Here is a 15448-nt window from a genome sequence, read left to right on the forward strand (position 1 = left end):
GTGATATGGAAGGGCTTTGTATGGGAACTTAAGTAATCCACTTTTAACTCGTTCATACGCATTTTATTAATTCCATCTTCAATTGCATGAACAACATCTAAATATGTCTTCTTGTGTTTCAGTGCAATCACTAGTGAAGTATTCATAGACTCGCACCTTTGCATTGAGCGAATATTGGCAAAGAAATGACCGGTTAGATATGCTTGTGCCCATAAGTGACGTGTATTTCCCTTCTCAATCACCCATGGATACTTTTCGATGTTGAATTCTGAAACAACCGAACGCCATTGAATATCAAATTCCTCGATTGTCCACCAGGAAGCCATGCATTTTGAGAATGTTGCTGTAAATTTTGGGTCACCAATGTTAGCTTGTGCATTGCGAGAAAGATGCCAAGAACATAATTTGTGCTTAGCATAAGGATAACAGATTTGATAGCCCTCTGCATTGCCCTATCCCCATCGGTGACAACTGAAATAAGTGATTTACTCATCATGGCTTCTAAAAAATTCTGTAGCACCCACTCGAAAGATTGAGACGTCTCGTCAGCGATTATGGCAGTGGCAAACACAATTGTGTTATGATGATGATTGACACCGACAATAGGCATAATTGGTCGACTATACAAATTATCTTTGTACGTTATGTCGAACGCAATTACATTACCGAAGCATGTGTAATCCGATCTCGATGTAGAATCCTACCAAATAAGATTATGCAATGCCCCTAATTCGTTTACCGAGTGTGTCATAAAAAACCCAGGATCATCATGTTTTTTATAATCAAAGTAGGCAATAAGTGCATTCACATCCCCATCGACGATTCCTTTGTTTTACCTCTTTGAAGTGCTTTGTAGAGGTCTTTATGTATAAATCCAACATTATGATAGCCCCATGCCTACTGCGTTAAATAGTTCATTACTTGTGACGTGTCAACACCAACCTCTTTCAATGTTGTTGCCTCATCGATATCAGCCTTACTTATAGCTCTATTAGAATGCATAAATGGTGTCATAGCAGGTGTGCACAATGCATGATTATGTTCCTGATAAGACTTACTTATAACCCACTGATCGTTTGTATTTGTTGTTGTAACTACGACTCTAGCCTTACATCTTGTTCTTGTGACTGGCGTATAAGCACATTGACGATCAACAATATTGACTTTTGATACTCGAAACCCTTCTTTGGAACAACAAAATTATTGTGTCTTCACATTTTCTTCCACGTCAAGCCGTGTTGTTCCCTTACGTGCGCTAAACCCATGTTCTCGTGTGAATCCCTTGTAAAAGTATCAATCTTGATCACGTGAACAGAAGAGCTGACCAACCAATCTGTCATGTTCATCAACATTATGTACTTCATGGCATTCCTCAGTTGGCTTAACATTGTCTGCATCAGTATGATCCATGGCAAAAAAATTGTTGTGCAAGTTCAGTGGTCCCGGAGTTGATGAAGATGTAAGCAAATGTTTATTGAACATGTTTCAGTCGTGTTTCTTTCAATAGGATGTAGTATTGGTAATGTTAATTAAAGGGTGGGTACAACATTAAATTCGCAGTACATATTTAAGTATGTACAATAACTACCTAAATATGTGTTGATACATTTATACAAGTATCGACCCAAAAAACATCAAAACTAATAATTATAATGTAATAGGTAAATTAACAATGTAACCGGTATAAATATATCGGTTAATTAGAAAATATGTCAACATAATGTATCGACACTTGTGGAATTTGTGTCGATACTTATTGTCCAGGATGAATGCACAAACGAGGTGCACGCATAAAATGTCGATACATTTATTAAAAGTATCGATCCTAAAAATATCGAAATCGATAATTATAATGTATTAGGTAAATTTACAATGTAACCGATATAAATATACCGATTTTATGATAAAATAGTTCAGCATAAAGTATTGACACTTGCTAAATTTATGTCGATACTTTTGGTCCAGAATGAATGCCAAAAAGGGTGCAACCATAAAGTGTCGATACATTTATAAAAAGTATCGATCCGGAAACATCGAAACCCATAAGTATAATGTAATATGTAAATTTTCAATGTAACCGGTATAAATATACCGGTTTTATGAGAGAATAGGTCTAAATAATGTATCGACACTTTGTTAGTTTGTGTCGATATTTTTTTCCAGAATGAAATATGAATGCCCAACCAGGTACAAGCATAAAGTGTCGATACATTTAAAATTATATCGATCTAAAAAACATCGAAACCAATAATAATAATGTAATAGGTAAATTTGTAATGTTACCGGTATAAATATACTGGTTTACTTCGAAAATAAGTCAATATAAGCGCTATCTATTACATTATATAAGAGCTACCTAATATGTTATTGTACTTGATAATATTTCTGGTTAAATGCTTATTTTATTATATAAGCGTTACCTATTACATTATATAAGCGTTACCTAATATGTTATTGTACTTGATAATATTTACAGTTAAATGATATAACATTACCAGTCAAAATTTTAACCGATCACACCATTTTTAGCCTTTTTAACATCCGCACAGCAGAACTTCCCCTTCTATTTCATTCTTCTCTTTCTTGAGGATTTATATTTTTAGGATAAATTACATCCAAAGTCCCTGAACATGCTCAATCATTCCATTTTGATATTTAATTATTATAAAATAATAAAATTAAATTTATCAAAATATATTATAAAATTGATAAATTTAATGATATTTTACCATACTTAAATTAAATTTATGAAGATTATTTATTCTATCAACATTGGAAAAAATGACAACAGTGAAGATTCCTTACTCTACTGACGTATAGAAATAGAAGTCTAAATCTAATTTCGATTGAGCAATATAAAAATAGAAGTCTAAATCAGTAGCATTCTTAGGATGTCTTTCCATTTAGAGCGACAAATGGGGCAAATAATTTAAATAATAAAATCTTATTGGAATAGTGACCATTATATATATATATATATATATATATATATATATATATATATATATAACGGGTAAGTCGATAATAATCGGCTTGCCTTTTGAAGGAAAAATATTTTGAAAAAAGGAAGTCATAATCGAGATAAGAAATATAGTTGTAATTGAGTGTAAAAACTTTGAACCTTGTCCAATTGTTTCTTAATAAGTTTAAAACAATGATGGGGTTTTGAAGCGTTTAAAAATTGACTTTTGTTAATAATTGCATAATCTATTGATAGATTATTGAATTTTAGGCACAATCCATATCGACCCTTGATAGAAGATAAACTAAATACTTTAGGCAATTAGAAGCCTCATAGTTCATCAAATTACCCAAGGCTTTAGTCAAGCAAAGCTGGTAGCCTAGATTTTAAGGTCATTGTGTCCACATCTTAAAATCTAGTGCCTATCATATCACCTGGCTGATCGAACCAATTATTCCAGAAAAACAATAATAATGGAAGTAACTAAGCTGAGGCTTGTGTTCTTATTTTCTTTTGTCATACTAATCCCAAGTCTATGGCCAAATATCGCTGAATTTGATGACTTTTGGAAGCAACGCGAAAAGGAAGCTCGCCATGGAGGCATATGAACCGAGTCCAGAAAACATCACCAATCACCTCAATTATAAAGTTAACAAGTAAATATTATCCTACTTTTATGTTAAATAGAGACATTATATAATATCTTGGGCAAATTGTCGCAGGATTCGAAACAAAACGGGGGCCAATCGGATCATAAAATTCGAGAATGTTATCGCAAACAACACAAGAAGATGCCTGAGGGGTGAACACAAGAAGCACAAGGGCCCATGCTTGGCAACCAATCCGATCGATAGGTGTTGGCGATGCAAGAAGAACTGGTGACGGATAATTCCGATGATGATGTTGTGAATCCCAGACAGGGACTTTACGCTATGCTGTGATCCAGAAGAATCGTTTTCGCTCGTGATATGCACATCAAATTGTCGGTGGAGCTGATAGTTCAGAGTGACAAGACAATCGATGGTCGTGGTGCAAATGTTCATATAGCTCACGGATGTGGCATTACACTTCAATTTGTGCACAACGTCATCATCCACAACGTTCATATTCACCGCATCGTTCTAAGTCCCGGTGGCCTGGTAAGGGACTCCGAGGATCACTACGATTACCGAACGGTCGGTGACGGCGATGGGGTTTCCATCTTTCGATCATCAAACATCTGGCTCGATCATATTTCCATGTCCGAATGTCAAGATGGACTCATCGATGCAATCTAGGGGTCCACTGCCATCACCATCTCTAACTGCCCTTTCACCCATAATAACGACGTAAATTCATCTTGAAACACTCGAGCTATACATATTTTGTACACCATTAATATTCTCGGATTTTCTTTCAGGTGATGTTGTTGGGTGCAAGTGAGATCAATACATGCAAGTCACACTTGCATTCAACCATTTTGGCAAGGAATTGATACAGTGAATGCCCAAATGTCGATGGGGATTCTTCCATGTCGTCAACAATGACTACACCCATTGGAAAATGTATGCCATTGGTGGTAGCTCTCATCCTACCATTATCAGCCAAGGCAATAGGTTCATTGTCCGGATGACCCCAATGCTAAAGAGGTAGGTAAATTGATCAAAATTTCATTAATTCTCTAACTACAATAAACACAAAGTGACCATTTTTGTATTTTTCAGATAACCAATAGAAACTATGCTACTGAATCAGAATGGAAGAATTGGATATGGAGATCTGAAGGAGACTTACTCGTGAATGGAGCCATCTTCACAACTTCTGGGTCACCCTCATCTCCTTTTCCAGCAATCAATAATAAGGATATGATCAAAGCCAAAGCTGCAACTTTTGTTAGAAGACACTCGTTTTGCAGGCACCTTAAACTGCATAGAAAATATCGCCTGCTAAAAATAACTTCAATTCTACCAGTCTTCAAAAGAATGGATAAAGTACACAAATGGTCCCCTGACTATAGTATAATGATTTATTGAGTCCCTTGGCTATTACATATTACAAAATGGTCTCCCGACTATAAGGAGTTGCTTTGTTGAATCCCTCGACTATTAAAAGTTACAAAATGGTCACTCGACTATTCATTATGTACTAAACTCGTCATATTTTGTTAAATTTTGACAGTAGTCTGAGCTGTATGCTAACCTCCTAATTGAGATATGATAAAATCTGATATCATAATCTCAAATGACTATCATATCTCAGTGAACATGTTAACGTCCAGCTCATACGACCGTTAATTTTTCAACGGAAAAGGACGAGTTTGGAACACAATGAATAGTCTAGTGACCATTTTGTAACTTTGAATAGTCGAGGGACTCAACAAATCAACTCCCTATATTCCATGGATCATTTTGTAACATTTAATAGTTAAAAGACTCAACAAAATATCAGAAGACCATTTGTGTACTTTACCCTAAAAAAACTGATTTTCTTTCTTATTATGAAAAAAAGTTGGTGATGGAAAAAAATTATCCCATAAGAAATATAAATATGACATTAGCTAACACGGCATCAATAAAGTGCAATCAATATATTGTTTTTCTTAATTCAACAAAATAATATATTACATTATAAATTCATGAACCTATTATGAAAATTTATTTTGTTATTACATTATGATCTATTGATTTACATGAATGATATTAAACTCACTATTGCTCCTTATTTTTTAATTGAGCAACTCATTTTTGGGGCTTTTTCATTTTTTAAATTCTTTAAAAAAATATATGATTTCTCTTAGTCATCATTAATTCAATTTAAAATCTTTTTCAAAGGTTAATTTTATTTTATTGCTGATCTAGTTTGTAAAATATTTAAAAATTCATTGAAGAACTCTCAAAAAAATTTATTTCGATTAGTAAATTTATATGAGAAAAATACTTGTTAACGAAAACGAATTGAAAAACAATAAGGTTCTATTTAATTACCCATTCAATAGCTACAAATTAGGTCGGTTCCGTATGCAACTGATTTTAATACCTAAACTTTTAATTTTTCAAAATCATATATAACGTTTAGTTTTTATTTCATTTAATACATCGGCCGTTAACAAAACTTAATGTGTTTAATACTTGAACTGTTAGTTTTGGTCTTTTTTAGTATTTAAAATGAAACAAAAATTATTTTTTTCAAAACTTAATGTTAAATTTTGAATGAAGTACTATGAAACAAAAATTAAATATTTTAATGGCGGAGTATTAAAATGAAAAAAAAATTAGTATGTTTTAATAAAAATAAAAGTTTAGTATAAAACGAACTAAAACTAATAGTTTAGGTAGAAACGTGTAACTTACCCTTAACTTAAATATTTTGATCATTATATTTGTTTTTTTTTTTCTTTTCATCTATGAAAGCAATCGAGATCTACAAACAAGAGTGGTAGATGAAATCTTGGAGAACAGCTGAACAGCATCATCTTTGTTGACTATTATTTGTTCACTTTTTGAGAAAGAAAATCTTAAATTCACCACTTAGGTAACTTTCTTAACAACTTAAAGTACAAATTTTACCTTTAATTATTAACATATTATATTTAGGAAGAAAATGACTTATCCAATATTAAAATTAAAAAAAAAAGTTTAACAAGTATAAGATGTCGTGATAAAGAATATTGCACAGGTGGTTTGAATTTTACAAAAAATAAATTATAAAATACACATAATCATAGAATAATATAGATTTAATTAAAGGAATAAATCATATATTTTTTCAAACCAAGTAAAAAAGAAATGGGTTTGGTTTGGTTTGGTTGATTAACCATTACAAATGACCTTTTGGCTTCGCCAGTGCTCATATCAGGTATAATAGAATACGTGATAGCGACATCGAAGAAAATCAAATTAAGCTACAAGATGACACATGTTTAGACTTTAAGAATTGATTGTTTCACGAGATTAGTTCAAGTGTCGAAATACTTGTGTCCTGTCAATTACAACTAATATATTTGCTTTAATGACCTTTGACCATGCAAGAGGAGACACAGTGATATTGACACATGATTTTACGTTGGGTGGACTTTTACAATTTATGGGGATAAAAATTATTGGTGGATCTAAAAAAATTAAAAATGGATTTTAGCACTATTTTTCCTAATAAATATGAACAGGTTTATAAACGAATATGAATAAGGGTATACTTATGTTCGTTCATTTAATTTTAACCGAACAGACATAAACAATTAAACGAATTTTTTTTATTCGTGTTCATTCGTTAAAATGATAAATGAACATAAACAAACAAACGTAAATGAAATAAAATTGATTGAGTTTATATTTGAAAAGAGTTTTTTCTTTTTAAAAATTTTTAGGATTTATATTTTCATTAATTGATTCGAATATTTTTTATTTTGATTTAAAATAAATTGTTTTTTAAAATATTAATGAATTTAAGGATAAAATTTATTAAGTCTTAATATTTCAAATGAGACTAGAGATCGAGCTGAATATAAACGAATAAACATAAACTAACAAACATAAACAAACAACCATAAATGAACATATTACTGAACGTTCACAAACGTAAATGAACGAACAAGCTATTCGTTCGTGTTAAACGAACATAAAATCTTGTTCATGTTCCTTCATTTAATAAATACACAAACTTCTCGCCGAAAGGTTCGCTAAACGTTTGGTTTGTTCACATACCTAGAAATGGGTTTATAATATTTTTATTATCTTTTTCTCGTTCCCTTAAAGCATTAAAGTAAATTTAATAATTCATCTAAAATAATGAAATGCACTTAACCTGTTAGAGGGTTTAGTGGATCCATCCATAATAAAAATAAATAAAAAGTATAAAAAAATATTTAAAATAACGATTGTCCTCGTCTGCCCTCATTCCTTACGTCCATTGGACCATCTCTGAAGAATACAAGAATTTGGTTTGTGTTGAAAGAGTTGGGTTCTCAAAATAACGAGGACTAATATTACATTTAACCAGAAAAATGCACGCGAAAACGAGTTGCCGTTTCCCACCGTCATTCATTGGTTGACATTATATAATTGTTACGTAGTAACCATGAAAAATTGAAGATTTGGTGTCCAATAAATTCATGATTCATTTGTTTTGTCAAAAGAAATCATAAGACTAATTTGAGAGATATATAGACACACACATGAAGAACTCAACTTTTACCAGTTGAATCTCATGCTTTGATTTTGATTTTTTATTTTTTTTAAAGTTAGCAATCCAGATTTTCTGGCATATTTTTTAGAACCCAATTAATATATTAAAGTGATATGTTTTCTCACTTATGGAATCATAAGTCTAAGTTCTTCGTTTTTACCCAAAAATCGTTATAACAACGAAATATTATCTGTCATGTACACTTTCTCCAATTATTATCGATCTAGTACCTTTTTTGACAAAGCACTTATAATGAAATGCGTCTTTGGGGTTCTGTCCGAGTTGGTGCCACTGTGGAAAGACGCGGATCAGGAAGCACCCTTCGCGAGGTTCCGTCCGAGCTGGCAAAATGCGCAGATCTTTCATTTAAATCCAACCGTCTATCATAAATACTGTCAAACCGTCCATCCGCCTCCGTCTTCCCTATTAATATCCCCTCCCTTTCAACACTCACACCACAAACGAAAAAAATTATATTTATTCCTTCTATCTATCATTCTATTAAGTTTTAAGAAGATATAATTATCATTTTTAGAAGCTAATTTTTTATTATATTATAATCATTTAATAGTTTATTATTTTATTATATTTTATTGTACTAATTTTTATTACTTTTTGTAGATATAAAATGGTAGGTGGGTTGCTACGTTTATATGAAAATCATATCTCGAGTCATTTTGTCGATACAGTAATAATTTTAAATTCTGTTATTTTATTTATTATGAATGTTTTATTTAGTTATTTTTTAATATTAGTTTATATTTTAATTTGTATACTATTTATTTAATTAGGTGAATGACCATATACCAAGTCGTGTCTGGCCGTATTTAGCCGCTGCTGGATTCAGTGACATAGCGAAATATGAAGGACATTGTAACCTTGAACCAAACCTTATTTCTGCACTGATTGAGAATTGGAGACCAGATACACACACATTCCATCTTCCATGTGGGGAGTGCATTATTACGATGTAGGATGTTTCCATATATTTGGGGCTTTCGGTAGATGGGGATGTTATTTCTAGTATGACAGATGGTGATTGGCATTCCTTGTGAGATGAGTATTTTGGAGGTATCCCACCTAATTTCATCGGTGGTCGAATATAGTTATCATGGTTGGCTACAAATTTTCAATAGTTGAACGAGACTGTTTCGAGGAACAAGCTAAAATATTTGTCGGGCTTGCATATTACAACACATAGGAGGGATCTTAATGCCCTATAAATCTCGCAACCAAGTTCATTGTATGTGGTTGCGTCACCTTGCAGATTTTCGAGTTGTCGGCTCATTCAGTTGGGGCTCTGTAGTTTTGTCATCTCAGTATAGAGAAATATGTCGGGAAACTAATTATCAAAAAAATACTATCGGCGGATGTCTCATTTCTTCTGCAGTCCTAGGCGTGGTATCACATATGTATGGTCGTGAAAAATCCGTTAGTCTTCTCGTTATTGTTGAGGTAATTGCAATACTGAGTTCTTATATAATTAATTTTTAAGTATATAATGAAATTTTTTTACATTGAATAGGTGGTCATGTATAAGAAAAAATCATCGTGGTATACTAGACGAATTGTAAGAAATTTGGCTACTCATTGATTAAAAGACTGGTACAAAGGTATGTATTTAAATTTTATTATTTACCTTTAATTATCGTTATATAATTAGAATATTATTTTAATAAGAATTATATATATTTGTTTTAGTTTCAATGGGGTCCTTATTGTATTAAAGAAATGGGGCATTGCATCCCATCTCACTTGAGTGTCCCATTAGATATATGGATAGTGGCAATCTCTATGATATATTATGCTATTTTCAAGTGGCGTCATACTGATCGCGCGCTCTGTCAATTTTGTTTCGTACAATTTATTCCTGAAGCACCTAGGAATCTTGACAATATGCATAACGTCGATAGAAGGGGCAAAAAAGATGTCAACTGGCTGATGAAGCACAACGAGTGAGTAATGATCTGAGAGGATTGACGTGGAAGCATTACCTATAAAGAGTTGATTTATGTCGATCATTATTCAATTGCGAGTGACTATTATCAATGGTTCAACACGAATGGGAAGTCGTTCCTACTTTTCGAGGAAGTACGAGGCGGAAGCATTCATCGGCGTTGAGAAAAGAATCCACCATCACAGTATCATCGTTTCCTGACTCGTAGACGGAGAGTAGGCACTTTCGGATCGTCCTTAGCTATAGCACCGAAACCATCACAGCAGCCACGTCTACACCGATTTATATTCTGTAACTGTTTCAGATGGCACTACAGTTATTTCAGATAGCACCGTAGTCGTTGCTTATGCCACCACCGCAGAGTTTTATGACACCTCATGACGGATATACTCCCATGATTATAGATCTAGCGTGGTCTTCATATGTTGTTTATTTGGCGGGTGATGCTTCACCAGAGACACAAACACCTTCGACTCAATTTTTACATTCATCAATGTCGATGTTTTCGCAGTTTTCACAGTTTTCTATGAGCGGTGGAATGGTTAGTCATATACCTTCAGGGTCCTTATTCTATTGAGGTACTACATCGTCATTCGTCCCTCATTAAAAAAATATAGTTGCTACTGCTGCTGATGATGATGATGATGAGAGTGAGGAGGAATAACAACTTATATGAATAAATCCTCATCGAAATAGACAACCATCGCCCAGTGGAACAACATCAATGCACTGTGGGTATATAACATCCCGAAATCCGGGTCAGTGACTAAAATAAGAATTTTAGAAATTTAGGGATCAATTTAGGAAAATTGATAGTTCAAGGATTTAAATAGGAATATTTTATTATTGGATAAAAGGGTAAATATGAGATGATTATAATGGTATTATGATAATTTATCTTGGAAGATATTTTATCTCCCTTATTTAGGGAGATAACACGTGTGAAAGAGGAAAAAGCTTCAGAAGCTTATCTTCTTTCTTTCTTCTTCTCCCTCTCGTGGCTCCAGCTCCCAAAGGTAAGTTGATTTAATTGGTTAATTTCTGGAATTTATAGGTTGATTTGGAATAATTAGGTGTTATATAAGCTTAAAGAAAGCTTATATAAGCTTAAAGAAAACTTATATAAGCTTAAAATACCAAGAGGAAAGAATTAGAAATGAATTTCTATTAAGAGTTTAGAAATAAACTTTTGTTATAGAAAGGTTTTTGAAGTTCTAAGGATGGATTTGACTTATCAATGGGTTAATTAAGAAGTTAAAGGTGATATAATTGAATTTAGAACACATGGAAAATTTGATGAAATTCTTTAATTCAAGAATTATGGTGAATTATGAGAGATGGTAAAGTGTTATAGTGTTATAAGAAGGTTTACATATGTATATATAAGTTTTAAGGTATAAGGAGGGATTAATAAGTAGAATTTGGGGTCAAAACAAGACATTTTCGTGCTCAAGAGGTAATTTATGGGTTGTGTGCATCAATGCACATTCAATGTGTACCGATGCACTCTCAAATAAATGAACATCGAATGCCATTAGTGCATCGATGCACCCCCTTAAGAGTAAAACATCGAAGGTGATTTGTGTACCGATGCATGGGTAGTGTATCGATGCACATATTAAGGGATGCATCTATACATGGTAGAATGTACCGATGTACAGCAATAGGAAATGAAATAAATCTTTCTTTCAGTATAAGAAATTATAGATTATAGTATATCAATAGGATACTGATAGTATAAATATATGATTGTGTAGACATCGATCGAAAGCAAATTTCGGATAAGTCGGTAGAGTAAGATACTCAAAGAAAACAAGAGCTTAAGAGTATTTATTGAGACCAGGTGAGTACATGATAATAAGTGTATGTTATGTTAAGGAATTAAGACTTGTGATGAGTCTAATTCCGATATTATGACATGAGTACTAAAGCATAAACATGTAGTGATATGGTGTTAGATGTATGGTATATGAGTAAATGCATATGTCTAATTGTTGAATGCATATTTATGTGTGAACTATGTAAATGCATGTATTAATGATAATAGGACATGTGATCATGAGATATATGATAAAATATATGTGAAAATAATATGACTCATATGTGTTTCTATTAGAATGTTATATGATATGTTATGTATGTGAAATGAATGATATGAATACATGTTAGTATAATAAGATAGATTAGATATTATAATTAAATGAAGGGGTTGTATGAGAACATGTATATGCAAAAATGTGTTGTGAGATAAGAATCATGGCTATGAACTATGTAAAAAGGAATACAAGTAAAAATGAAAAGCTATGTGATAAGTGAATGTGAATTACATGGAAATATGCTATGTGAAAGTGAACTATGTGCCTACGTGAATATGTAAAAAGATAAATAATAATGCCCATGTTATATAATATGAGAGCTATAGGTATAGTTGGAATGCCAAGAGTCGAGGGTCTATGTGGTCCTTCGGGACATAGTGGTCATTCGGGACACAGTGGTCCTTCGGGACATAGTGGTCCTACTGGACAAATTCTACGCGCCCCTACTGGGATTTATACGACCTGTGGTGGCAGCATTGTGCACAACCTCTAGGTACTCACATACCTTAAGTTCTCAATAGTGTGCATGGGCTTTGAAAAGAAACATAATTTGATATAATGATATGTGTGTTTCCTGTGAAATGGTATATGTGATATGTGATATGTATAAGTGATAAGTTAAGATCATATAATAATAATAGTAATAAGTGCATAAGTGTAGTTGTGATATGAGATGTTATATGGTTATGTATGATATAATCATAGTAATCATTCATGTATTGTTGTGTTTTGAAATTATATTATATGTTTATGTTCAATATATGCTCATATGATAGAATTGAATTAATGACAAGGAAATAAGTAAGGATAAACATGTTAATGATGAGTTCAATAGGTATATAAGTATAAAGTGTATTACATAAGATATTGATGTATTTGTTAGTTACTTTATTTATTTACATGTCTCACTAAGTCTATGACTTCGCGTGTAAGTGTCCTACACGTAGGTGTGGATAAGTTAGATGATCAAGCTTCGGATTCGTAAAGCAGCATATCTCCGTGCAAAGTTCATATCAGAAATATTTTGTAAAGTATGTCCTGTCATATAATTTAGTATGTTGGCATGTAACTAAGTCATTATATATGTACGCTCTGATGGAGTATGTTAAGGTTTTAAACATGTTTATGTAAAAGAATTACTTTATAGAATAGAAGTTTTAAATTTTCTATGTTTTTTTTATAAAAGTATATGCTTTGAATGGTCAATGTGACACCTCGGACTCGTATCCGGGTCGGGTACGGGTTGGGGGTGTTACAGGGTAAGTTCAAAAAAGTCGATAGAATTGGTATCGATCGCGAAGCGCTCGATTATTTTGGTATGTATGGAAAATTTCGAAGTCGATTATTGTCTCAAGATTCAGTCTGTGCATTACCCTAAACCAACTTGGTAGTTCTTTGTAAGATGAATCCCACTAGACATTGTACTCATATTGAGACTGTATAGCTAAAATCAACACCCCAATAACTATATGGGAGCTTGTTTTGACCATATGCATGATGTCTTGGCAGATAATGTCAGAGTCTAAGTTATGATGGTCCTAGTTGATCCCTCTAGCACATCATGTATGAGGACCTTTATATAATGTTAGTTCCTATATGAGGATCTTGAATTATTGCGCACTCCATTATTACCCGAGCCTTAAATCTCAGCTATTCACCCATCCCCTCCCCTATAAATACCCTCGAATCGAAACATCAAATCACACCAAAATTACTTTCACATTCTTCCTTCTATCAACTCCTTCTATTAAACTAAGTAGATTTTATTACAGCTTTTAAAAGGTAAAATTATTTTTTTGTTATATTATATTTATTTTATATTTAATTATTTGACCAAATTTTATTGTACTAATTATTTTCTATTATTTTTTACGGTTATAAAATGGAAGACGTGATCATATCTCGAGATATTTTGTTGATACGGTAATAATATTAAATTGTGTTATTTAAATTATTGTATTTTTTTATTTTCTAGCATTAGTTTATATTTTATTTTGTATATTATTTATTTAATTAGGTATATTCAAACCATTGTTTTTGCAAATATAGGGCTGCCAATCTTTCAAACTCTCAAAATGTGACGTATTTCAGCTATTGTTTACTATGATGAAGAAATTCGAGAAGATGAAACTGGTGTTATCTTCGTATCAAATCATTTTGTTAGAATATTCTTCAAGAGAAACATCACTCTTGAGGAGATGGTCACTAAATTTAAGGAATGTTCATGTTGGAAATACTAGAATACTGCCCTTACTTCAATACATATTTCCAACTGCACTATTTTCGTTAACTTATACAACGTTCAAACTCTCCAACGATGACGATGTTGCTATGATGATTGATGTTCAAAATCAAAATTCAGACGTTGATACATAAATGTATGCCACATTTATTGGAGTGTCTGCGATTCGTGGTATGTCATTATGTTCCCACTATGGGCTGGCTCAACAAGTTGATCAAGTTGACAACCCAACTCAAATAATGTGTAATGATTTTAACTCGTTAATAGAAAATTCACATCTTGGTACCATCCCATCAAGTTCAATGGGGAGACATTCATCAACAACTTGTTACGATCTCTACCGATGTGGCTCCACGAATAATCCGTATGGTAACATCGCTTCCAGTTCAAGGGGAAGATATTTATCTGTCAATTTCTTTTACCTAAATATGGAGATGCTCTCGACACAACAATCTGTTCAATACCCATTTGACATGATACCTTCAAGTTCCAGGGAGAAGCATTCAACTACAAGTTTCTTTGACCTCAATGTGGAGATGCCTGCGACATAATACTTAGTTCAAAACTCGTATGACACGATGCCTTCAAGTTCAATGGGAAGATATTCAATTACCAGCTCATTCGACCTAAATATCGGCATCACAAAGGAGCCTTCATCTCTACCAGAAGAACCTCTTCGTGAACCAGGTGCGGATGGTGCTGAGACTGGACTATTCGTTAGGATGATCCTTATTTTTTTATTTTCTTCACAAGTACAATTTGTGGCCCTCACCGTAAATTTTGTGTTGCCACTGCGAAAAAAGTAGGACTATTTTGTTTTTTCCCCATATGTGTTGTTATCGTTTTATAAATTTAATTATAAAAATATATAGATATAGCCAATTTCATAACTAAATATATATACAGATAGAGATTTTTTTTATAGAGATAGAGATTAAACTTTTGAATATTTTAATATCATTTAAAATTATCGATATATGCTAATTACGTTCATTATTAATAAAATCTTTAGGTCAAACTCTATTATCATA

General features: G+C 32.5%; 1 pseudogene; it reads left to right on the forward strand.

The window, feature by feature from the left end:
• Positions 1 to 3435: 3435 nt before the first annotated feature.
• On the forward strand, positions 3436 to 4891 carry LOC120121214 (annotated as a pseudogene).
• Positions 4892 to 15448: the final 10557 nt, after the last annotated feature.

The sequence above is a fragment of the Hibiscus syriacus genome, unplaced genomic scaffold, assembly GCF_006381635.1.
Source record: "Hibiscus syriacus cultivar Baekdansim isolate YM2019G1 unplaced genomic scaffold, ASM638163v2 tig00110365_pilon, whole genome shotgun sequence".
NCBI classification, from domain to species: domain Eukaryota; kingdom Viridiplantae; phylum Streptophyta; class Magnoliopsida; order Malvales; family Malvaceae; genus Hibiscus; species Hibiscus syriacus.